This window comes from Cheilinus undulatus, linkage group 15, assembly GCF_018320785.1.
Source record: "Cheilinus undulatus linkage group 15, ASM1832078v1, whole genome shotgun sequence".
Classification (NCBI taxonomy): Eukaryota; Metazoa; Chordata; class Actinopteri; order Labriformes; family Labridae; genus Cheilinus; species Cheilinus undulatus.
Genome location: NC_054879.1, coordinates 14035629 through 14058027, shown reverse-complemented (window position 1 = coordinate 14058027; position 22399 = coordinate 14035629). Strand labels below are relative to the sequence as shown.

Here is a 22399-nt window from a genome sequence, read left to right as displayed (position 1 = left end):
GGGAAATACTTTTAAAGTAAGTGAGATTTTCATGGGGGGCTAATAACTCAGTCCTCATTTGTGCTTCCAGCTCTGTGATTGGTGTGCCCTCATAAGTTTGCAACAAAAATCCTTTGAATGTCTAAATTAACTGAATTACTCCCAAAGGCAGTCAAAGTAAGCTGAAATATTAATCACCTTTTGACAATATACATTCATAGATGGGGATAAATAACAGTAGTTTTTCTTTGGGATTTCAAAATGTCATGTTTGACTAGTTAGACACCAGTCTGGGCCAAAATGCCACAGTGGAATTTTTTCGCAGTTCCTGTCTGTAGGTTATTAGCAGGTTATAAGATTTTCAAAATACACAACAGGTCATGAAAATATTATCCCTAAACTTATAAATTTACAGTGAATAATAACTGTGATCTCAAAATTGATCAAAATAATAATAATTATTATTATTTGGCCTACATCAGCAGTTGCAGTACAGTGTCCAGGCCGCAGTAGCTGACTCTGAGTGACACTTAAAATTGCATTTTAAATGATGTCAGAGCAAAAATATAAAGTCACGTTGGCTTTCTAAAGCCTTTGGAAATGCAGAGGAGAAGCCTCATCTTAGAGTTAATGCCTCAAAATAGAAATCTTAATATTAATATGAATATGAGCAGGAAGCCATCCCTCCACCAGAACCTTCAAAGGAGACTTAATCCACCAGGCAGATACATCAACAGTGGCTGGAACCAATACCAAGACAGACCCACGTCCCTGCACTACACCAGAGCTCCACCACCACGAGACCACAGACCCACCCCTCAACACTACACCAGAGCTCCATCACCACAAGGTATCAGACCTATCTCTCAACACTACACCAGTGCTCCACAACTGCAGGGTCCAGGACTCATCCCTCTTCAAAGATCAGGAACCCCACTTCCACAAGACCCTAGACCCACCCCTCTACAATTTGCCCTTCATCCACATCTTTTCCGGGCCGAGAAAACAGGCAACAACATCAACTGTCACCTCAAACACCTGCTTAAAGTAACAGCTATGCTACTGCTATGGCTGGGTCTCCTCCACCCAATGAACAGAATGTCAGTCAGATAAGAGACATTATCTCATTAATATGCATGAAATTACTTAGTTAAAAAGAAAAAAAAGAGAAAAGAATAAAGGAACTAGATCATAGCAACAGCAACACATTTAGAACAACATCACATTTAATTGTCTTTGTCTTTATTAAATAGATATCTTTTAGTGGAACACCAATTACTTAGGACAAGAACAGAAACATCTTTTTCTATCAGTAGCTGGAATATGCAAGGTTTGCCCTACTCCGTCTTTGGTTTAAAATCTACAAACACAGACTTTGTAAATGGTATTAAGAATATTAATGTGATCATTTTAAATGAAACATGGATTACAAATCAAAAAACGATCAAACAAACTACATAGAACTCAATATATCATCTGTAATACATGATTTTACCAAGAGTGGCAGACATTAGGTGGCTTACTTCTGGGGTACAAAGGGATACAAAAACAAATTCTCAATAGCAAAGAAAGTAAATCATATATTTGGATTCAAATTATTTTAAGCATGCTGGAAAATTACAGAGATGTTTATCTGTGTGCAATATACCTTCCACCCTCAAGCTCTCCTTACTTCCCAGAAGAATGTCTTAAATAACTCCAAAAAGAAATTGTTTTTTTTTTTCTTTCAAAGTTTAGGATCAGTCCTAATATGTGGTGATCTTAATACCAGAACTGGTAGAGAACCAGACTTCCTTAAAGGGATACTTCAACATTTTGGTAAATTCGCCCATTGCCATAATTCCTATAGTCATAATAATAGGTTTGTTTCCTTTAGTTGTCAGTGCAAGCTATTATTAGATCTGGGGGACCGATATACCAGCTGCACAGTTAAGGCTATGGAAGCAGACAGTTTTTTTGCTTTCCCTCATCAAACTTATCAAATACACAATCCAACAACTCCAAAACGCTCTCATGGACAAGTTGTTACCTGCACATTAACCACGCTGTGAAATAATAACGTATAATTATATAACATTACGATACATGAAGCAAATACTCAGAACTATTTCTTGAGTAAGCCACTGGGAGGAGTGACACAGTGCAGCAGCCATGTCTGTAGTGTAGTTCTGGCTTTGCATTTAACTTTAAAACATCTCCATCTCATAAAGTTCCATGATTATTTCATAGCGTGGTGAATGTACAGGTCAGAACTTGTCCACGAGAGCGTTTTTGAGTTGTTGGATTGTGTATTTGATGAGTTTGATGAGGGAAAGCAAAAAATACCGTCTGCTTCCATAGTGTTAGCTGTGCAGCTGGTATATCGGTCCCCCCAGATCTAAAACAGCTTGCACCAACAACTAAAGGAAAAGAACCTGTTACTGAGACTATAGGAATTATGGCAATGGGCGAATTTGCCAAAATGTTGAAGTATCCCTTTAAAAAGTCCTTAAAAAGTCCTTAACACTATCTCTGAGACCAAACTTGAAGAACAACATGAATCTGGCCACACAACACCTTCAGAACATATTTTTTAAAGTGACAAAAGAATCTAAATTAAAAATAGTACAAACACGTAAACATAATGTAAAACAAAAGCAACGTTGGTTTGACAGAGAATGTGCTAAATCTTGACAGAACTTAAGAGCACTGTCAAAAAAAAACCCCACAATAACCCCAACGACCATGGGGCTAGACTTGAATATCTCTTGGCCCTAAAAACAATACAGGAAACTTCTCCATAACTCAAAGTCATTAAAAATGGTCAGGCTTGTGGTATAGACAGTATAAACTCGGAAATGTTAAAACATAGTAATGCCAGACTTCAGTTTGCTTTCCTGAAGCTCATTAACTTGGTGCTTGCTAATGGACATTTCCCTGTGACTTGGAATGAAGGTCTTGTTGCTCCTATTCTTAAAAATGGACACAAATACAACCCCAGTAATTACAGAGGAATCTGTGTTACAGTAACCTCAGCAAACTCTTCTGTAGCATCTTAAACTTCAGGATACTGTCATACTTCATTTAGCATTATGGCCTGTCGAAAAACCAAATTGGCTTTTAACCCAACCATCAAACCTCTGATCATATTTATACCTTACACACCCTCATCCAAAATCCCATTCATAAACAACAAAAAGTAAAATATTTGCCTGTTTTCAAAAGGCATTTGACACAATTTGGCACAATAGTCTGTTCTATCAACTTAATCAGTGTGGGACTGGAGGCAAAGTATATGACCTTAATAAAATATAAATACTCCAACAACAAATGCTTTGTAAAACTGGGAAATAAAAGAACAGAATTCTTTAAACAAGAAGGAGGAGTACATCAGGGATGTAACTTATCCCCCAACCTTTTCAATATCTATATTGACAATCTTGCCACTACTTTAGAACAGTCATATAGACCTGGATTAGATCTTCAAGGTAAAGACATCAAATTTCTCATGTATGCAGATAGCCTGGTTCTGCTGTCTCCAACAGAACATTGACTACACCAGAATATCTCACTGTTAGAGCAGCTCTGTCAAGACTGGGCCCTTGACATAAATTTACAGAAAACAAAAATCATATTTCAAAAAAAGGCCAGATCCAAAAAAAAAAAAAAAAAAAGTTTTACAATCAGAGGAAGCACACTTCAGCATTCAATGGAGTATAATTTGACAAAGCTATAACCTCTCTCACTGATAAGGCACGAAGAGCCTACTACGGCTTTAAAACATCTCTAAATAAACTTAATCCCTCAATTAAAATTTGGCTTAAATTATTTAGTAATGTTATTAATTAGTCATATTCTTATGTGTAGAAGTGAAGTGTGGGGCTATGTCCTAAAACAGTGGCAAACATCCTGGGACTTAACTCCAATAGAAACATTCCATCTCCAGTTCTTTAAAGAGACCCTAAAGGTCCACAGAAACTGTCCAAACCTGGCATGTAGAGCAGAACGGGGGAAATTCCTTCTTTCTCTACACATGATCAAAAGAGCCATTAAGTTCCAGGTTCACCTAGAAGCTGATCCTGAATCATACCATCACCTGGCCTTTCTGAACAACAGCCTCTGCCCCGAGACTGACCAGCTTAAAAATATTAAAGAAAATTATCAGCTAAAGAACCAGTGATACATCATCTCTCTGAAACACAAATTAAAATTATAAAGATTAAAGATTAAAGATCTTCAGGGGGGCGCGAGGCTTTGTCTGATCTGAGGCTGCCAAAATTAGATTGGCAAATTTTGACTTAAACCATGATAAAGCAGTTTTTAAGTATTTTATACAAAGATCTTTTGTGAAGAAATACATGCATAGGCCTTTTTGTAGGGTCGTTTAAGTGAAGCAATTAAAATCAGTGATGATTTTTGATGTCAGGATGTCACTTTTTCTTCTCTCTTGGGTCCTGGGGGGCCCCCACTTTTCTTAGGTACACATAAGGGGGGCTCCAAGGAAAAATGGTTGGGAAAAACTGCCTTAAAGCATATTTTGAACTGAACTTTGAACAAAACTGAGCCTCCTCAAGGGTTACTAAGCCTGAAATAATTTAAAGTATTAGAAGAAGTATGACTTCTGGAGAAAATGTTTAAGTTCAATACTTGACCAAAACAGGGTCACTATTACTGTGTTTGACTTTTTTTTTTTTTTTTTTTTTTGGTCTGCTTTTCCTCACACATTGGATTTTTTTGTATTTTCTCAACAGAAATATCAAACATGCACTGATTGATTTGCAGATTGAAAACAGCCTAATCCTTAGATGCAGTGTACAAAAATATCAAAATAACTTCCACAGAAATACAAATTCATGCTGTAAAATGATTGGAGATATAATACTCAAACAAAAGAATAGCATAAAGAATAAATATATCACAGCAGGGTTGTGAAAAAACTGGCAATATGTCAATATTATTGTGACACATGATACATGTTTTTTGGTCTAAGGGTGAGTGCAAAGATCTCATTTGGGTTTTGGGAAGAAAAAGTTGGGGGATACCTGTTTTTATATTGGAGTTTTGAATACATAAAAATCCTTTGATTTTATGTAAATTGAAATCATTGCAAACATGAAACAGTTGGAAATGAGTTCCAATCAAATTAATGGAAATTAATTCTCATATACATTTCCAAGAGTTTAATTCAACCTGTAGGCAATGAGAAGAAACTGAAAACTAAAAAATGAGCAAAAGTTATAAAATAACTCCTTTGTAAAGGGTTAGCCTGCATGAAAAAAAAAAACAAGAAAATTGCACATAAAATGAAGAATATTAAAGGAAATTGTAGAATTTATGAATACAGCGATGTGCCATTTCAACGATGGGGAAAGAAAATAATTCACTTTTGTACTGGTCAATTTCCATGACCTTGGAATGTAACAATCTGTGGCTTTCTTACCAGTTACTGTTGGTGTCACTGGCATGGCCCTGGCGAGCACTGTGCTCATTACAGAGGAGAGCTGTTCCTGGGCACTGGGGAGGTCAGTGAAGTCAGACACTGATAGGGCATAATCAGGTTGGTATGATATCTTCTGCAGCTCCCCCTTGTCAGAGTTCCTTGTTCCAATGCCTATCACATGGATGCCCTGCTGTTTGAGAGCAGAGGCTGGGGTGTCTACATTGTCATAAGACCTTCCGCCATTCAGCAGGATCAACATCTGTGGCACGCCTTGCAGGCGCCTGCTCCCGGAGGAGTTTGTAAAGACGTTGTCCCTGACGTATTGGAGGGCTGCCCCGGTGTAGGGGACTGTGCCTCCTCTATGTCTCAGCCCTCTGACTGCATCCAAAATTTCCTGTTTTGTTCTGTATGTGTTCAGATAGAAATGGGCCTCTGAATCTCTGCTGTATTGGACCACAGAGACACGGTCATTGTTTGGTCCCACATTCATTTTCTCCACCACTCTCTCAACAAAATCACGCATGGCAGGGAAGCCATTCCTTGTGCCATCAGAACCATCCAGAAGGAACACGACATCCTTTTGGGCAGTGTCTACTGAGAAGAGACAGGAAGACATCAAGTAAACATTTCTGCAAAATCTACGCTGTTGGGATAATCATCGAGTGGTCACATTTTGTTATTGTTTGGCTTTGTTTTAGGTCAGAATCCCTTAGCACCTCCTGATTCAATACTACACAATGGGGGAGCATATCCCCTATTCCTGAAATGCAACTACGCAAATGTCACGCCTAATTTCCTTGCCTCAGGCAAGTCAGGTGTCATTTCAGGCCAGCGTGGGGCCGTGCTTGTTAACATACCAGACACGGTCGGTGCTTCTGGGGTGACCTCGATAACCACAGCCTCCACGGTGGACTGAAGTTGCTGCTGGACTTTGGGCAGTTCAGTGAAATCAGACACAGTCAGCGCAGAAGTGGGGTCATGGGATATCTTCTGCAGTTCTCCTCTATCTGCATTCCCGCTTCCAATTGCAAAGGTCAAGACACCCAGCTGTTTGAGAGCTTTGGCTGGCCCATCAACAGGGTCAGAGGACTTTCCACCACTAATCAAAACTAGGACCTGGGGAACTCCTTGCTGGAGCCTGCTTCCAGCAGAGGCCGTGAAGACATTATCCCTCAAGTACTGGAGAGCTGCTCCAGTGTAGGCGGCTCTTCCACCTATGTGCCTCAGGCCTCTGACGGCGTCAAGGATGTCGCCCTTTCTGGTGTACGTGTTCAGATAGAATTGGGCAGTTGGACGTCTGCTGTACTGGACCACTGAGACACGGTCTTTGCTGTCATCCACACTGAGTGTCTCTACAACTCTTTGGACAAAGTCAAGCACAGCTGGGAAGCCACTTCTAGTGGCATCAGATCCATCCAACAAGAACACTACATCTTTTCCTGCTGGCTGTCTCTCCACTAGAGAAGAAAAGAATAGCAGTCATGTTCAGGCTCATGTGTCAAATGTGTCCTGTGTGAAAGTCAGATGAGCAAGGCTAACCTGGAACTCTACAACTTAGTCTACTGAATGTGGCACACCTGCTCTCTCACACTGCTGCTGGCTTAGCTCAACTTGGAAGAACACACTTTCCTACTGTTCAATTTGCACCCTAGCATGACCTTGGAATGTAACAATCTGTGGCTTTCTTACCAGTTACTGTTGGTGTCACTGGCGTGGCCCTGGCGAGCACCGTGCTCATTACAGAGGAGAGCTGTTCCTGGGCACTGGGGAGGTCAGTGAAGTCAGACACTGATAGGGCATAATCAGGTTGGTATGATATCTTCTGCAGCTCCCCCTTGTCAGAGTTCCTTGTTCCAATGCCTATCACATGGATGCCCTGCTGTTTGAGAGCAGAGGCTGGGGTGTCTACATTGTCATAAGACCTTCCGCCATTCAGCAGGATCAACATCTGTGGCACGCCTTGCAGGCGCCTGCTCCCGGAGGAGTTTGTAAAGACGTTGTCCCTGACGTATTGGAGGGCTGCCCGGTGTAGGGACGGTGCCTCCTCTAGGTCTCAGCCCTCTGACTGCATCCAAAATTTCCTGTTTTGTTCTGTATGTGTTCAGATAGAAATGGGCCTCTGAATCTCTGCTGTATTGGACCACAGAGACACGGTCATTGTTTGGTCCCACATTCATTTTCTCCACCACTCTCTCAACAAAATCACGCATGGCAGGGAAGCCATTCCTTGTGCCATCAGAACCATCCAGAAGGAACACAACATCCTTTTGGGCAGTGTCTACTGAGAAGAGACAGGAAGACATCAAGTAAACATTTCTGCAAAATCTACGCTGTTGGGATAATCATCGAGTGGTCACATTTTGTTATTGTTTGGCTTTGTTTTAGGTCAGAATCCCCTAGCACCTCCTGATTCAATACTACACAATGGGGAGCATATCCTATTCCTGAAATGCAACTACGCAAATGTCACGCCTAATTTCCTTGCCTCAGGCAAGTCAGGTGTCATTTCAGGCCAGCGTGGGGCCGTGCTTGTTAACATACCAGACACGGTCGGTGCTTCTGGGGTGACCTCGATAACCACAGCCTCCACGGTGGACTGAAGTTGCTGGACTTTGGGCAGTTCAGTGAAATCAGACACAGTCAGCGCAGAAGTGGGGTCATGGGATATCTTCTGCAGTTCTCCTCTATCTGCATTCCCGCTTCCAATTGCAAAGGTCAAGACACCCAGCTGTTTGAGAGCATTGGCTGGCCCATCAACAGGGTCAGAGGACTTTCCACCACTAATCAAAACTAGGACCTGGGAACTCCTTGCTGGAGCCTGCTTCCAGCAGAGGCCGTGAAGACATTATCCCTCAAGTACTGGAGAGCTGCTCCAGTGTAGGCGGCTCTTCCACCTATGTGCCTCAGGCCTCTGACGGCGTCAAGGATGTCGCCCTTTCTGGTGTACGTGTTCAGATAGAATTGGGCAGTTGGACGTCTGCTGTACTGGACCACTGAGACACGGTCTTTGCTGTCATCCACACTGAGTGTCTCTACAACTCTTTGGACAAAGTCAAGCACAGCTGGGAAGCCACTTCTAGTGGCATCAGATCCATCCAACAAGAACACTACATCTTTTCCTGCTGGCTGTCTCTCCACTAGAGAAGAAAAGAATAGCAGTCATGTTCAGGCTCATGTGTCAAATGTGTCCTGTGTGAAAGTCAGATGAGCAAGGCTAACCTGGAACTCTACAACTTAGTCTACTGAATGTGGCACACCTGCTCTCTCACACTGCTGCTGGCTTAGCTCAACTTGGAAGAACACACTTTCCTACTGTTCAATTTGCACCCTAGCATGACCTTGGAATGTAACAATCTGTGGCTTTCTTACCAGTTACTGTTGGTGTCACTGGCGTGGCCCTGGCGAGCACCGTGCTCATTACGGAGGAGAGCTGTTCCTGGGCACTGGGGAGGTCAGTGAAGTCAGACACTGATAGGGCATAATCAGGTTGGTATGATATCTTCTGCAGCTCCCCCTTGTCAGAGTTCCTTGTTCCAATGCCTATCACATGGATGCCCTGCTGTTTGAGAGCAGAGGCTGGGGTGTCTACATTGTCATAAGACCTTCCGCCATTCAGCAGGATCAACATCTGTGGCACGCCTTGCAGGCGCCTGCTCCCGGAGGAGTTTGTAAAGACGTTGTCCCTGACGTATTGGAGGGCTGCCCCGGTGTAGGGGACTGTGCCTCCTCTATGTCTCAGCCCTCTGACTGCATCCAAAATTTCCTGTTTTGTTCTGTATGTGTTCAGATAGAAATGGGCCTCTGAATCTCTGCTGTATTGGACCACAGAGACACGGTCATTGTTTGGTCCCACATTCATTTTCTCCACCACTCTCTCAACAAAATCACGCATGGCAGGGAAGCCATTCCTTGTGCCACCAGAACCATCCAGAAGGAACACGACATCCTTTTGGGCAGTGTCTACTGAGAAGAGACAGGAAGACATCAAGTAAACATTTCTGCAAAATCTACGCTGTGGGGATAATCATGAGTGGTCACATTTTGTTATTGTTTGGCTTTGTTTTAGGTCAGAATCCCTAGCACCTCCTGATTCAATACTACACAATGGGGAGCATATCCTATTCCTGAAATGCAACTACGCAAATGTCACGCCTAATTTCCTTGCCTCAGGCAAGTCAGGTGTCATTTCAGGCCAGCGTGGCCGTGCTTGTTAACATACCAGACACGGTCGGTGCTTCTGGGGTGACCTCGATAACCACAGCCTCCACGGTGGACTGAAGTTGCTGTTGGACTTTGGGCAGTTCAGTGAAATCAGACACAGTCAGCGCAGAATCAGGGGTCATGGGATATCTTCTGCAGTTCTCCCCTTGTCTGCATTCTTTGTTCCAATGCCTATCACATGGATGCCCTGCTGTTTGAGAGCAGAGGCTGGGGTGTCTCAACATTGGGTCATAAGACCTTCCGCCATTCAGCAGGATCAGGACATCTGTGGAACGCCTTGCTGGAGCCTGCTCCGGAGGAGTTTGTAAAGACGTTGTCCCTGACGTATTGGAGGGCTGCCCCGGTGTAGGGACTGTTCCTCCTCTATGTCTCAGCCTCTGACTGCATCCAAAATTTCTGTTTTGTTCTGTATGTGTTCAGATAGAAATGGGCCTCGGAATCTCTGCTGTAGTGGACCACCGAGACACGGTCATTGTTTGGTCCCACATTCATTTTCTCCACCACTCTCTCAACAAAATCACGCATGGCAGGGAAGCCATTCCTTGTGCCATCCAGAACCATCCAGAAGAACACTGACATCCTTTTGGGCAGTGTCTACTGAGAAGAGACAGGAAGACATCAAGTAAACATTTCTGCAAAATCTACGCTGTTGGGATAATCATGAGTGGTCACATTTTGTTATTGTTTGGCTTTGTTTTAGGTCAGAATCCCTAGGCACCTCCTGATTCAATACTACACAATGGGGGAGCATATTATTCCTGAAATGCAACTACGCAAATGTCACGCCTAATTTCCTTGCCTCAGGCAAGTCAGGTGTCATTTCAGGCCAGGCAATGTGCTTGTTAACATACCAGACACGGTCGGTGCTTCTGGGGTGACCTCGATAACCACAGCCTCCACGGTGGACTGAAGTTGCTGTTGGACTTTGGGCAGTTCAGTGAAATCAGACACAGTCAGCGCAGAAGTGGGGTCATGATATCTTCTGCAGTTCTCCTCTATCTGCATTCCCGTTCCAATTGCAAAGGTCAAGACACCCAGCTGTTTGAGAGCAGGCTGGCCCATCAACAGGGTCAGAGACTTTCCACCACTAATCAGCAGGATCAACCTGGACCTGGGAACTCCTTGCTGGAGCCTGCTTCCAGCAGAGGCCGTGAAGACATTATCCCTCAAGTACTGGAGAGCTGCTCCAGTGTAGGCGGACTCTTCCACCTATGTGCCTCAGGCCTCTGACTGCATCAAGGATGTCGCCCTTTCTGGTGTATGTGTTCAGATAGAATTGGGCAGTTGGACTTCTGCTGTACTGGACCACTGAGACACGGTCTTTGCTGTCATCCACACTGAGTGTCTCTACAACTCTTTGGACAAAGTCAAGCACAGCTGGGAAGCCACTTCTAGTGGCATCAGATCCATCCAACAAGAACACTACATCTTTTCCTGCTGGCTGTCTCTCCACTAGAGAAGAAAAGAATAGCAGTCATGTTCAGGCTCATGTGTCAAATGTGTCCTGTGTGAAAGTCAGATGAGCAAGGCTAACCTGGAACTCTACAACTTAGTCTACTGAATGTGGCACACCTGCTCTCTCACACTGCTGCTGGCTTAGCTCAACTTGGAAGAACACACTTTCCTACTGTTCAATTTGCACCCTAGCATGACCTTGGAATGTAACAATCTGTGGCTTTCTTACCAGTTACTGTTGGTGTCACTGGCGTGGCCCTGGCGAGCACTGTGCTCATTACAGAGGAGAGCTGTTCCTGGGCACTGGGGAGGTCAGTGAAGTCAGACACTGATAGGGCATAATCAGGTTGGTATGATATCTTCTGCAGCTCCCCCTTGTCAGAGTTCTTTGTTCCAATGCCTATCACATGGATGCCCTGCTGTTTGAGAGCAGAGGCTGGGGTGTCTACATTGTCATAAGACCTTCCGCCATTCAGCAGGATCAACATCTGTGGCACGCCTTGCAGGCGCCTGCTCCCGGAGGAGTTTGTAAAGACGTTGTCCCTGACGTATTGGAGGGCTGCCCCGGTGTAGGGGACTGTGCCTCCTCTATGTCTCAGCCTCTGACTGCATCCAAAATTTCCTGTTTTGTTCTGTATGTGTTCAGATAGAAATGGGCCTCTGAATCTCTGCTGTATTGGACCACAGAGACACGGTCATTGTTTGGTCCCACATTCATTTTCTCCACCACTCTCTCAACAAAATCACGCATGGCAGGGAAGCCATTCCTTGTGCCACCAGAACCATCCAGAAGGAACACGACATCCTTTTGGGCAGTGTCTACTGAGAAGAGACAGGAAGACATCAAGTAAACATTTCTGCAAAATCTACGCTGTTGGGATAATCATCGAGTGGTCACATTTTGTTATTGTTTGGCTTTGTTTTAGGTCAGAATCCCCTAGCACCTCCTGATTCAATACTACACAATGGGGGAGCATATCCTATTCCTGAAATGCAACTACGCAAATGTCACGCTAATTTCCTTGCCTCAGGCAAGTCAGGTGTCATTTCAGGCCAGCGTGGGGCCGTGCTTGTTAACATACCAGACACGGTCGGTGCTTCTGGGGTGACCTCGATAACCACAGCCTCCACGGTGGACTGAAGTTGCTGTTGGACTTTGGGCAGTTCAGTGAAATCAGACACAGTCAGCGCAGAAGTGGGGTCATGGGATATCTTCTGCAGTTCTCCTCTATCTGCATTCCCGCTTCCAATTGCAAAGGTCAAGACACCCAGCTGTTTGAGAGCATTGGCTGGCCCATCAACAGGGTCAGAGGACTTTCCACCACTAATCAAAACTAAGACCTGGGAACTCCTTGCTGGAGCCTGCTTCCAGCAGAGGCCGTGAAGACATTATCCCTCAAGTACTGGAGAGCTGCTCCAGTGTAGACGGCTCTTCCACCTATGTGCCTCAGGCCTCTGACTGCATCAAGGATGTCCTGTTCTGTTCTGTATGTGTTCAGATAGAATGGGCAGTTGGACTCTGCTGTACTGGACCACTGAGACACGGTCTTTGCTGTCATCCACACTGAGTGTCTCTACAACTCTTTGGACAAAGTCACACAGCTGGGAAGCCACTTCTAGTGGCATCAGATCCATCCAACAAGAACACTACATCTTTTCCTGCTGGCTGTCTCTCCACTAGAGAAGAAAAGAATAGCAGTCATGTTCAGGCTCATGTGTCAAATGTGTCCTGTGTGAAAGTCAGATGAGCAAGGCTAACCTGGAACTCTACAACTTAGTCTACTGAATGTGGCACACCTGCTCTCTCACACTGCTGCTGGCTTAGCTCAACTTGGAAGAACACACTTTCCTACTGTTCAATTTGCACCCTAGCATGACCTTGGAATGTAACAATCTGTGGCTTTCTTACCAGTTACTGTTGGTGTCACTGGCGTGGCCCTGGCGAGCACTGTGCTCATTACAGAGGAGAGCTGTTCCTGGGCACTGGGGAGGTCAGTGAAGTCAGACACTGATAGGGCATAATCAGGTTGGTATGATATCTTCTGCAGCTCCCCCTTGTCAGAGTTCTTTGTTCCAATGCCTATCACATGGATGCCCTGCTGTTTGAGAGCAGAGGCTGGGGTGTCTACATTGTCATAAGACCTTCCGCCATTCAGCAGGATCAACATCTGTGGCACGCCTTGCAGGCGCCTGCTCCCGGAGGAGTTTGTAAAGACGTTGTCCCTGACGTATTGGAGGGCTGCCCGGTGTAGGGGACTGTGCCTCCTCTATGTCTCAGCCCTCTGACTGCATCCAAAATTTCCTGTTTTGTTCTGTATGTGTTCAGATAGAAATGGGCCTCTGAATCTCTGCTGTATTGGACCACAGAGACACGGTCATTGTTTGGTCCCACATTCATTTTCTCCACCACTCTCTCAACAAAATCACGCATGGCAGGGAAGCCATTCCTTGTGCCATCAGAACCATCCAGAAGGAACACGACATCCTTTTGGGCAGTGTCTACTGAGAAGAGACAGGAAGACATCAAGTAAACATTTCTGCAAAATCTACGCTGTTGGGATAATCATCAGTGGTCACATTTTGTTATTGTTTGGCTTTGTTTTAGGTCAGAATCCCCTAGCACCTCCTGATTCAATACTACACAATGGGGGAGCATATCCCCTATTCCTGAAATGCAACTACGCAAATGTCACGCCTAATTTCCTTGCCTCAGGCAAGTCAGGTGTCATTTCAGGCCAGCGTGGGGCCGTGCTTGTTAACATACCAGACACGGTCGGTGCTTCTGGGGTGACCTCGATAACCACAGCCTCCACGGTGGACTGAAGTTGCTGTTGGACTTTGGGCAGTTCAGTGAAATCAGACACAGTCAGCGCAGAAGTGGGGTCATGGGATATCTTCTGCAGTTCTCCTCTATCTGCATTCCCGCTTCCAATTGCAAAGGTCAAGACACCCAGCTGTTTGAGAGCATTGGCTGGCCCATCAACAGGGTCAGAGGACTTTCCACCACTAATCAAAACTAGGACCTGGGGAACTCCTTGCTGGAGCCTGCTTCCAGCAGAGGCCGTGAAGACATTATCCCTCAAGTACTGGAGAGCTGCTCCAGTGTAGACGGCTCTTCCACCTATGTGCCTCAGGCCTCTGACGGCGTCAAGGATGTCGCCCTTTCTGGTGTACGTGTTCAGATAGAATTGGGCAGTTGGACGTCTGCTGTACTGGACCACTGAGACACGGTCTTTGCTGTCATCCACACTGAGTGTCTCTACAACTCTTTGGACAAAGTCAAGCACAGCTGGGAAGCCACTTCTAGTGGCATCAGATCCATCCAACAAGAACACTACATCTTTTCCTGCTGGCTGTCTCTCCACTAGAGAAGAAAAGAATAGCAGTCATGTTCAGGCTCATGTGTCAAATGTGTCCTGTGTGAAAGTCAGATGAGCAAGGCTAACCTGGAACTCTACAACTTAGTCTACTGAATGTGGCACACCTGCTCTCTCACACTGCTGCTGGCTTAGCTCAACTTGGAAGAACACACTTTCCTACTGTTCAATTTGCACCCTAGCATGACCTTGGAATGTAACAATCTGTGGCTTTCTTACCAGTTACTGTTGGTGTCACTGGCGTGGCCCTGGCGAGCACCGTGCTCATTACAGAGGAGAGCTGTTCCTGGGCACTGGGAGGTCAGTGAAGTCAGACACTGATAGGGCATAATCAGGTTGGTATGATATCTTCTGCAGCTCCCTTGTCAGAGTTCTTTGTTCCAATGCCTATCACATGGATGCCCTGCTGTTTGAGAGCAGAGGCTGGGGTGTCTACATTGTCATAAGACCTTCCGCCATTCAGCAGGATCAACATCTGTGGCACGCCTTGCAGGCGCCTGCTCCCGGAGGAGTTTGTAAAGACGTTGTCCCTGACGTATTGGAGGGCTGCCCGGTGTAGGGACTGTGCCTCCTCTATGTCTCAGCCCTCTGACTGCATCCAAAATTTCCTGTTTTGTTCTGTATGTGTTCAGATAGAAATGGGCCTCTGAATCTCTGCTGTATTGGACCACAGAGACACGGTCATTGTTTGGTCCCACATTCATTTTCTCCACCACTCTCTCAACAAAATCACGCATGGCAGGGAAGCCATTCCTTGTGCCATCAGAACCATCCAGAAGGAACACGACATCCTTTTGGGCAGTGTCTACTGAGAAGAGACAGGAAGACATCAAGTAAACATTTCTGCAAAATCTACGCTGTTGGGATAATCATCGAGTGGTCACATTTTGTTATTGTTTGGCTTTGTTTTAGGTCAGAATCCCCTAGCACCTCCTGATTCAATACTACACAATGGGGGAGCATATCCTATTCCTGAAATGCAACTACGCAAATGTCACGCCTAATTTCCTTGCCTCAGGCAAGTCAGGTGTCATTTCAGGCCAGCGTGGGGCCGTGCTTGTTAACATACCAGACACGGTCGGTGCTTCTGGGGTGACCTCGATAACCACAGCCTCCACGGTGGACTGAAGTTGCTGTTGGACTTTGGGCAGTTCAGTGAAATCAGACACAGTCAGCGCAGAAGTGGGGTCATGGGATATCTTCTGCAGTTCTCCTCTATCTGCATTCCCGCTTCCAATTGCAAAGGTCAAGACACCCAGCTGTTTGAGAGCATTGGCTGGCCCATCAACAGGGTCAGAGGACTTTCCACCACTAATCAAAACTAGGACCTGGGGAACTCCTTGCTGGAGCCTGCTTCCAGCAGAGGCCGTGAAGACATTATCCCTCAAGTACTGGAGAGCTGCTCCAGTGTAGACGGCTCTTCCACCTATGTGCCTCAGGCCTCTGACGGCGTCAAGGATGTCGCCCTTTCTGGTGTACGTGTTCAGATAGAATTGGGCAGTTGGACTTCTGCTGTACTGGACCACTGTGACACGGTCTGCTGTCATCCACACTGAGTGTCTCTACAACTCTTTGGACAAAGTCAAGCACAGCTGGGAAGCCACTTCTAGTGGCATCAGATCCATCCAACAAGAACACTACATCTTTTCCTGCTGGCTGTCTCTCCACTAGAGAAGAAAAGAATAGCAGTCATGTTCAGGCTCATGTGTCAAATGTGTCCTGTGTGAAAGTCAGATGAGCAAGGCTAACCTGGAACTCTACAACTTAGTCTACTGAATGTGGCACACCTGCTCTCTCACACTGCTGCTGGCTTAGCTCAACTTGGAAGAACACACTTTCCTACTGTTCAATTTGCACCCTAGCATGACCTTGGAATGTAACAATCTGTGGCTTTCTTACCAGTTACTGTTGGTGTCACTGGCGTGGCCCTGGCGAGCACTGTGCTCATTACAGAGGAGAGCTGTTCCTGGGCACTGGGGAGGTCAGTGAAGTCAGACACTGATAGGGCATAATCAGGTTGGTATGATATCTTCTGCAGCTCCCCCTTGTCAGAGTTCTTTGTTCCAATGCCTATCACATGGATGCCCTGCTGTTTGAGAGCAGAGGCTGGGGTGTCTACATTGTCATAAGACCTTCCGCCATTCAGCAGGATCAACATCTGTGGCACGCCTTGCAGGCGCCTGCTCCCGGAGGAGTTTGTAAAGACGTTGTCCCTGACGTATTGGAGGGCTGCCCCGGTGTAGGGGACTGTGCCTCCTCTATGTCTCAGCCCTCTGACTGCATCCAAAATTTCCTGTTTTGTTCTGTATGTGTTCAGATAGAAATGGGCCTCTGAATCTCTGCTGTATTGGACCACAGAGACACGGTCATTGTTTGGTCCCACATTCATTTTCTCCACCACTCTCTCAACAAAATCACGCATGGCAGGGAAGCCATTCCTTGTGCCACCAGAACCATCCAGAAGGAACACGACATCCTTTTGGGCAGTGTCTACTGAGAAGAGACAGGAAGACATCAAGTAAACATTTCTGCAAAATCTACGCTGTTGGGATAATCATCGAGTGGTCACATTTTGTTATTGTTTGGCTTTGTTTTAGGTCAGAATCCCCTAGCACCTCCTGATTCAATACTACACAATGGGGGAGCATATCCCCTATTCCTGAAATGCAACTACGCAAATGTCACGCCTAATTTCCTTGCCTCAGGCAAGTCAGGTGTCATTTCAGGCCAGCGTGGGGCCGTGCTTGTTAACATACCAGACACGGTCGGTGCTTCTGGGGTGACCTCGATAACCACAGCCTCCACGGTGGACTGAAGTTGCTGTTGGACTTTGGGCAGTTCAGTGAAATCAGACACAGTCAGCGCAGAAGTGGGGTCATGGGATATCTTCTGCAGTTCTCCTCTATCTGCATTCCCGCTTCCAATTGCAAAGGTCAAGACACCCAGCTGTTTGAGAGCATTGGCTGGCCCATCAACAGGGTCAGAGGACTTTCCACCACTAATCAAAACTAGGACCTGGGGAACTCCTTGCTGGAGCCTGCTTCCAGCAGAGGCCGTGAAGACATTATCCCTCAAGTACTGGAGAGCTGCTCCAGTGTAGACGGCTCTTCCACCTATGTGCCTCAGGCCTCTGACGGCGTCAAGGATGTCGCCCTTTCTGGTGTACGTGTTCAGATAGAATTGGGCAGTTGGACGTCTGCTGTACTGGACCACTGAGACACGGTCTTTGCTGTCATCCACACTGAGTGTCTCTACAACTCTTTGGACAAAGTCAAGCACAGCTGGGAAGCCACTTCTAGTGGCATCAGATCCATCCAACAAGAACACTACATCTTTTCCTGCTGGCTGTCTCTCCACTAGAGAAGAAAAGAATAGCAGTCATGTTCAGGCTCATGTGTCAAATGTGTCCTGTGTGAAAGTCAGATGAGCAAGGCTAACCTGGAACTCTACAACTTAGTCTACTGAATGTGGCACACCTGCTCTCTCACACTGCTGCTGGCTTAGCTCAACTTGGAAGAACACACTTTCCTACTGTTCAATTTGCACCCTAGCATGACCTTGGAATGTAACAATCTGTGGCTTTCTTACCAGTTACTGTTGGTGTCACTGGCGTGGCCTGGCGAGCACCGTGCTCATTACAGAGGAGAGCTGTTCCTGGGCACTGGGAGGTCAGTGAAGTCAGACACTGATAGGGCATAATCAGGTTGGTATGATATCTTCTGCAGCTCCCCCTTGTCAGAGTTCTTTGTTCCAATGCCTATCACATGGATGCCCTGCTGTTTGAGAGCAGAGGCTGGGGTGTCTACATTGTCATAAGACCTTCCGCCATTCAGCAGGATCAACATCTGTGGCACGCCTTGCAGGCGCCTGCTCCCGGAGGAGTTTGTAAAGACGTTGTCCCTGACGTATTGGAGGGCTGCCCGGTGTAGGGGACTGTGCCTCCTCTATGTCTCAGCCCTCTGACTGCATCCAAAATTTCCTGTTTTGTTCTGTATGTGTTCAGATAGAAATGGGCCTCTGAATCTCTGCTGTATTGGACCACAGAGACACGGTCATTGTTTGGTCCCACATTCATTTTCTCCACCACTCTCTCAACAAAATCACGCATGGCAGGGAAGCCATTCCTTGTGCCATCAGAACCATCCAGAAGGAACACGACATCCTTTGGGCAGTGTCTACTGAGAAGAGACAGGAAGACATCAAGTAAACATTTCTGCAAAATCTACGCTGTTGGGATAATCATCGAGTGGTCACATTTTGTTATTGTTTGGCTTTGTTTTAGGTCAGAATCCCCTAGCACCTCCTGATTCAATACTACACAATGGGGGAGCATATCCCTATTCCTGAAATGCAACTACGCAAATGTCACGCCTAATTTCCTTGCCTCAGGCAAGTCAGGTGTCATTTCAGGCCAGCGTGGGGCCGTGCTTGTTAACATACCAGACACGGTCGGTGCTTCTGGGGTGACCTCGATAACCACAGCCTCCACGGTGGACTGAAGTTGCTGTTGGACTTTGGGCAGTTCAGTGAAATCAGACACAGTCAGCGCAGAAGTGGGGTCATGGGATATCTTCTGCAGTTCTCCTCTATCTGCATTCCCGCTTCCAATTGCAAAGGTCAAGACACCCAGCTGTTTGAGAGCATTGGCTGGCCCATCAACAGGGTCAGAGGACTTTCCACCACTAATCAAAACTAGGACCTGGGGAACTCCTTGCTGGAGCCTGCTTCCAGCAGAGGCCGTGAAGACATTATCCCTCAAGTACTGGAGAGCTGCTCCAGTGTAGACGGCTCTTCCACCTATGTGCCTCAGGCCTCTGACGGCGTCAAGGATGTCGCCCTTTCTGGTGTACGTGTTCAGATAGAATTGGGCAGTTGGACGTCTGCTGTACTGGACCACTGAGACACGGTCTTTGCTGTCATCCACACTGAGTGTCTCTACAACTCTTTGGACAAAGTCAAGCACAGCTGGGAAGCCACTTCTAGTGGCATCAGATCCATCCAACAAGAACACTACATCTTTTCCTGCTGGCTGTCTCTCCACTAGAGAAGAAAAGAATAGCAGTCATGTTCAGGCTCATGTGTCAAATGTGTCCTGTGTGAAAGTCAGATGAGCAAGGCTAACCTGGAACTCTACAACTTAGTCTACTGAATGTGGCACACCTGCTCTCTCACACTGCTGCTGGCTTAGCTCAACTTGGAAGAACACACTTTCCTACTGTTCAATTTGCACCCTAGCATGACCTTGGAATGTAACAATCTGTGGCTTTCTTACCAGTTACTGTTGGTGTCACTGGCGTGGTTCTGGCGAGCACCGTGCTCATTACAGAGGAGAGCTGTTCCTGGGCACTGGGGAGGTCAGTGAAGTCAGACACTGATAGGGCATAATCAGGTTGGTATGATATCTTCTGCAGCTCCCTTGTCAGAGTTCTTTGTTCCAATGCCTATCACATGGATGCCCTGCTGTTTGAGAGCAGAGGCTGGGGTGTCTACATTGTCATAAGACCTTCCGCCATTCAGCAGGATCAACATCTGTGGCACGCCTTGCAGGCGCCTGCTCCCGGAGGAGTTTGTAAAGACGTTGTCCCTGACGTATTGGAGGGCTGCCCGGTGTAGGGACTGTGCCTCCTCTATGTCTCAGCCCTCTGACTGCATCCAAAATTTCCTGTTTTGTTCTGTATGTGTTCAGATAGAAATGGGCCTCTGAATCTCTGCTGTATTGGACCACAGAGACACGGTCATTGTTTGGTCCCACATTCATTTTCTCCACCACTCTCTCAACAAAATCACGCATGGCAGGGAAGCCATTCCTTGTGCCACCAGAACCATCCAGAAGGAACACGACATCCTTTTGGGCAGTGTCTACTGAGAAGAGACAGGAAGACATCAAGTAAACATTTCTGCAAAATCTACGCTGTTGGGATAATCATCGAGTGGTCACATTTTGTTATTGTTTGGCTTTGTTTTAGGTCAGAATCCCCTAGCACCTCCTGATTCAATACTACACAATGGGGGAGCATATCCCCTATTCCTGAAATGCAACTACGCAAATGTCACGCCTAATTTCCTTGCCTCAGGCAAGTCAGGTGTCATTTCAGGCCAGCGTGGGGCCGTGCTTGTTAACATACCAGACACGGTCGGTGCTTCTGGGGTGACCTCGATAACCACAGCCTCCACGGTGGACTGAAGTTGCTGTTGGACTTTGGGCAGTTCAGTGAAATCAGACACAGTCAGCGCAGAAGTGGGGTCATGGGATATCTTCTGCAGTTCTCCTCTATCTGCATTCCCGCTTCCAATTGCAAAGGTCAAGACACCCAGCTGTTTGAGAGCATTGGCTGGCCCATCAACAGGGTCAGAGGACTTTCCACCACTAATCAAAACTAGGACCTGGGGAACTCCTTGCTGGAGCCTGCTTCCAGCAGAGGCCGTGAAGACATTATCCCTCAAGTACTGGAGAGCTGCTCCAGTGTAGACGGCTCTTCCACCTATGTGCCTCAGGCCTCTGACGGCGTCAAGGATGTCGCCCTTTCTGGTGTACGTGTTCAGATAGAATTGGGCAGTTGGACCTCTGCTGTACTGGACCACTGAGACACGGTCTTTGCTGTCATCCACACTGAGTGTCTCTACAACTCTTTGGACAAAGTCAAGCACAGCTGGGAAGCCACTTCTAGTGGCATCAGATCCATCCAACAAGAACACTACATCTTTTCCTGCTGGCTGTCTCTCCACTAGAGAAGAAAAGAATAGCAGTCATGTTCAGGCTCATGTGTCAAATGTGTCCTGTGTGAAAGTCAGATGAGCAAGGCTAACCTGGAACTCTACAACTTAGTCTACTGAATGTGGCACACCTGCTCTCTCACACTGCTGCTGGCTTAGCTCAACTTGGAAGAACACACTTTCCTACTGTTCAATTTGCACCCTAGCATGACCTTGGAATGTAACAATCTGTGGCTTTCTTACCAGTTACTGTTGGTGTCACTGGCGTGGCCCTGGCGAGCACTGTGCTCATTACAGAGGAGAGCTGTTCCTGGGCACTGGGGAGGTCAGTGAAGTCAGACACTGATAGGGCATAATCAGGTTGGTATGATATCTTCTGCAGCTCCCCCTTGTCAGAGTTCTTTGTTCCAATGCCTATCACATGGATGCCCTGCTGTTTGAGAGCAGAGGCTGGGGTGTCTACATTGTCATAAGACCTTCCGCCATTCAGCAGGATCAACATCTGTGGCACGCCTTGCAGGCGCCTGCTCCCGGAGGAGTTTGTAAAGACGTTGTCCCTGACGTATTGGAGGGCTGCCCGGTGTAGGGGACTGTGCCTCCTCTATGTCTCAGCCCTCTGACTGCATCCAAAATTTCCTGTTTTGTTCTGTATGTGTTCAGATAGAAATGGGCCTCTGAATCTCTGCTGTATTGGACCACAGAGACACGGTCATTGTTTGGTCCCACATTCATTTTCTCCACCACTCTCTCAACAAAATCACGCATGGCAGGGAAGCCATTCCTTGTGCCATCAGAACCATCCAGAAGGAACACGACATCCTTTTGGGCAGTGTCTACTGAGAAGAGACAGGAAGACATCAAGTAAACATTTCTGCAAAATCTACGCTGTTGGGATAATCATCAGTGGTCACATTTTGTTATTGTTTGGCTTTGTTTTAGGTCAGAATCCCCTAGCACCTCCTGATTCAATACTACACAATGGGGAGCATATCCCTATTCCTGAAATGCAACTACGCAAATGTCACGCCTAATTTCCTTGCCTCAGGCAAGTCAGGTGTCATTTCAGGCCAGCGTGTGCTTGTTAACATACCAGACACGGTCGGTGCTTCTGGGGTGACCTCGATAACCACAGCCTCCACGGTGGACTGAAGTTGCTGTTGGACTTTGGGCAGTTCAGTGAAATCAGACACAGTCAGCGCAGAAGTGGGGTCATGGGATATCTTCTGCAGTTCTC

At 46.4% G+C, this 22399-nt stretch overlaps 1 protein-coding gene and 1 pseudogene across 1 annotated transcript in view; both read right to left on the bottom strand.

Moving 5' to 3' along the window:
* Positions 1–22399, bottom strand: part of col6a3 (collagen, type VI, alpha 3) — a 90178-nt gene that overhangs the window by 42267 nt on the left and 25512 nt on the right. The gene's annotated exons all lie outside the window — the stretch shown is intronic.
* LOC121522894 lies at positions 10934–12048 on the bottom strand (annotated as a pseudogene).